Below are 3,982 nucleotides of genomic sequence, written 5' to 3'. Positions count from 1 at the left end.
TTGACTGCTCTTCCAGAGATCCTGAGTTCAATTCCCAGCAACCACATGGTAGCTCCCAGTCATCTGTAATGGTATCCAATGCTCTCTTCTAGTATGTCTAAAGCAGCTACAGAGTACTCATATATAATAAGTAAGTAAGTAAATAAATAAATAAATAAATAAATAAATAAATAAATCTTTTTTAAAATGTGGACAAAAATCATAAACATACAACTTATAGAAAAATACATAGATACCTATGCTACACAAGTTAAAAATATGTTCTAAGCCTCAGAACAGTAATAGTTTAAATTACCTAATAATAAAATGTTACAATTTCTGATACATTTAAAGAAAGAATCCTCGACAATCCAGATTATCTAGGGCTAGATTCACAAAGCAGCTTCATGCCTCTTGACAGAAGAGGAATTCCAGCCATGTCTGTGAATAATTAGTGATCTCACCATCAATGTTGAGTGTTTAAACATTACTTATTTATCAGCACCTACTATCGTGTCACAGAAGAATTTACATGTATACACAGTCAGAAAAAAATGCTACAACACAGTGCAATAGTGAAAAGGAAAGGAGAAGAAGCAACTCAAATATGCCCCAATCAAAGAAAATTGGTAATGTTTATAAAATAGAATCTAAAAGAATAAAGTAGAATATTGCGTTTGGACTGAAAAGAAATAGATGTGCTACACATAGGCACTACAAGCTGGCTGAAAGGAAATAGATGTGTTACACATAGGCACTACAAGCTGGCTATAAGGCAGCTCTGGGAATGGGAAGAATTAAGACAGCAGGTTATGAAAGTCGAAGAGAGAAAATGGAAGGGTGAACCAGGAAGAGGTGTGGGAATTTCAGTTTCAAAGCTAATTATTCCCATCATGTTGGTTCTCTTCCTGAAAAGAATTGCTTTACTGAAAGGCCCACAACTACACAGTAGAATTCTAATGCAGAAATGCCTTATGGTGATAATAAGCAAATACTCTCAATTCCACTCCCAAGTGTATGAAGTTTCACTTCCCAGGATGTGTAAAGGATGTGATCCTGAATGCAAATGATAAGGGTTTAGTTTACACAGTAGTTCTTGATTCTTCTCTCATCATTTGACTGTTTTGGTGGATGGTTAGATAGACAGACAGACACATTATGCAACCCATGCAGACCTTGAATTCATGACCCTCCTGCCTCAGCCTCCCAAATGGGGGAGCTAAAAGTATTATCAACCACATCTAGCTCTGAAATCTTAATTAAACCTCCCCTTGGTTCATCAGCCCCATGTGGCACTTTTTTTTTCAGGATAAAGATAAAAGGCAACCCAGTCTTTGCCAACATATTGCCTATTGTCCTTGTGTCTCCCCTCTCCATGACTAATCAGACTTTGCCAATCATGTGACCTATATATTAAAACCAAAATCATATGCATAATTATAAGGGGCCTAGAAGATAGGATGATAGGATTTCCAACTTTTAGCCATGTATGGCTGAGCCTTGGGAATATTGTATTTTGGGAGAGAAAGTGACTTTAGCCAGGGTATAAACGGATAAAAGGAATTCATTCCTAAATGGGGGAGAAGCAGGTTTGAGGCGAAAATATAAAAGACTGGATTTGGAGCAAGCAAAGTGTCAGACACCATCAAGATATATCTGTCTTAAATCGTCCTCATTCTACCTAATCTTTCCAATCAGCATCTATTCTAGCCTGTTGTACCATTGTAATTAGGAATATCTGCTGCCCCATCAGCACTTAAGAATATCAGAAATTATTATATAATTGCTCATTAGTATATTATTTGCCCTTCCCCATCATTTAAGCGTGACTATACCTTACGGCTGAATAATGCCCCATAATTGAATCCCGTCACCTGTTCTGAACATGTATCATTGTATCATTTGTATTATTAGCATGTACAGTGCAACAACTATTTCTACACATCTCCTCATACTTGCTTAATTTCTCACCCAGAACAAATTCCAAAACAATCAATAATTAAGCATACTAATTCTGTAAGCATCACCACAAACATGAGTATCATGAGTATGTATAATGAGTATGCAGTGTTACAAGGTTCTGAAAAGCTACAATATCACTAAATAGGAAAAAAATTCTCAGCTCCATTAAAATGACTAAAGAGACTACTACCCAATGTGGGGGTCTGTATATCTGAAGATCCTTATGTGGTGCATGAATGAACTCAAGTTCATTTGTTCTTCTAGCTATACCCAGAATCTTGCTACAGATGTTGCTGAGTTGAGAAAAATCCTCAGAAATGTTCATTTTATCATGAATTTCCTTTATTGAAAAGAAGCAAGAGGGTCAGGAAGGGTCCTTCTCTAGGACTTCAGAGCATTTTCTGACCTGAAAACATCTCTTGATCATCTCTTAAGGGTGAAGCTTGCCCCACAGGGTCAGTTTGCTCACTTTAGCTCTGTACAGGGAAATGTACAGAGCTGAAAAAGAATGCTATCCATATTTTTTTTTACTGACAAATTGAAGCTGCAAGTGGATGTGTAGATCCCTTCCAATTAGTCTGCTGAGGGCCCTGGTAAATATCAGCAAGTATGTGGTAAGCTATATATGTGCACTGACTTATGTGAGAGCCCTGAAGGTTTGGCCATGAGGGCAGGCATGGCTGTAAAAACAAGGCATACTGGTTCCCTCCATGATGAAGCAAATCTACCTGTCAGGAAATCCAGGGACGGAATGTGTCTGCCACTACAGTGTCCTTAGAGGGAAGTCTGCAGGCGAGAGAAGAGTGCTGTGGAAAAAGAAAAAGGATCTGTATTATTATCCTCCAGTGACCCCTTTTCTGACATTGGCCCCAGATTGGCATTCCTAGAGAGAATGATAGAAGGGCATATGCTGTAGATGTTCGACTGTGGGACACACGGGTCAGTACACTTCCCATTATCCAGCCAGAATCTTCTGTTCTTTGACCAGAATCTTTACAAATACCGGTTTTGACCTTGACCTTGCCCTACTTGTATATTGTAAAAAGAAAAAAAAAAAAAAGAATGACTACAGAAATAACATTTCAACTTTGCATAGGACAAGGACTCCTGTAGCAATGGGAGTATGTAACAGAAACTAAGATCCTTTTCCTGTCCACTCTGCCATCTGTCCCCATTGCCTTGCCCACCTTTATCAGTATCTCACAGGTGTAAGTACACACACATAGCTATAACTCAATCTCAGAACCCCACCCTTACCTGACGGGCACTAGAACTGTTCAATATATCAGAACACCTGATCAGTATGCCCCTTTCCTGAGCCCAGCTTCCCCATCTGAGCCAAGCATGTATGATGCTCCTGAAAGATGTAGGAAAGTTCAGGTATTGAGATACTTGGTCAAAAACCCTCAAGCTAGAAAAAGAATTGATACAGTATCTCACTCCTTGTGAGCTAATTTTGAGCTGGCTTTTGAGATATTTGAGACCTGAATGCCACGCACATTTTGCATGACGGTGGTATTTGAGGCGTAAACTTCAAGGAAAGTCAGTCTCCTGCCTCCGCATTGTCGCCTGGCACCCCAAACTCAGAGGTAGCCCAGATATGTCCTCGTATTTGTGTTCTAGGGGCCCACCAAGATATTTCTTTATAGCAAGAAAGAGAAAATTCAGACATTGCTCTCTGACCTTCACCAATGTTCTAACATCCTAGTCAAACCCTGGCTTGGAATGTTAAGCCATTCTAATTGCCTCCAGCACTGTGGGTAGGGCATTGAAGCTTAACAGAAAGACAGCATAGAGCATTCAGTATTCAGCATTCAGCAGCAAGGATTCAACATTTAAAATTCAGCAGTCTACATTCAGCATTCGGACTCGCTCACACTGGGACACGAACCAAAACTTAGGTGGACTAGGGCTTAGATTCATGCAGTCCAAGCCCCCCCGCCCCGCCCTGGGCCCAGAGCACTTGGGTCCGTGGGGTGCAGCACCAGTCGAGATTCAAGAGATTGAGCATTCAAGATTCGACCCTCTACCCTCCTGCCCA

The sequence above is a fragment of the Mastomys coucha genome, unplaced genomic scaffold (assembly GCF_008632895.1).
Source record: "Mastomys coucha isolate ucsf_1 unplaced genomic scaffold, UCSF_Mcou_1 pScaffold15, whole genome shotgun sequence".
NCBI lineage: Eukaryota > Metazoa > Chordata > Mammalia > Rodentia > Muridae > Mastomys > Mastomys coucha.
The sequence above is the reverse complement of the archived record's forward strand: the minus strand, read 5'-3'. Positions refer to the sequence as shown.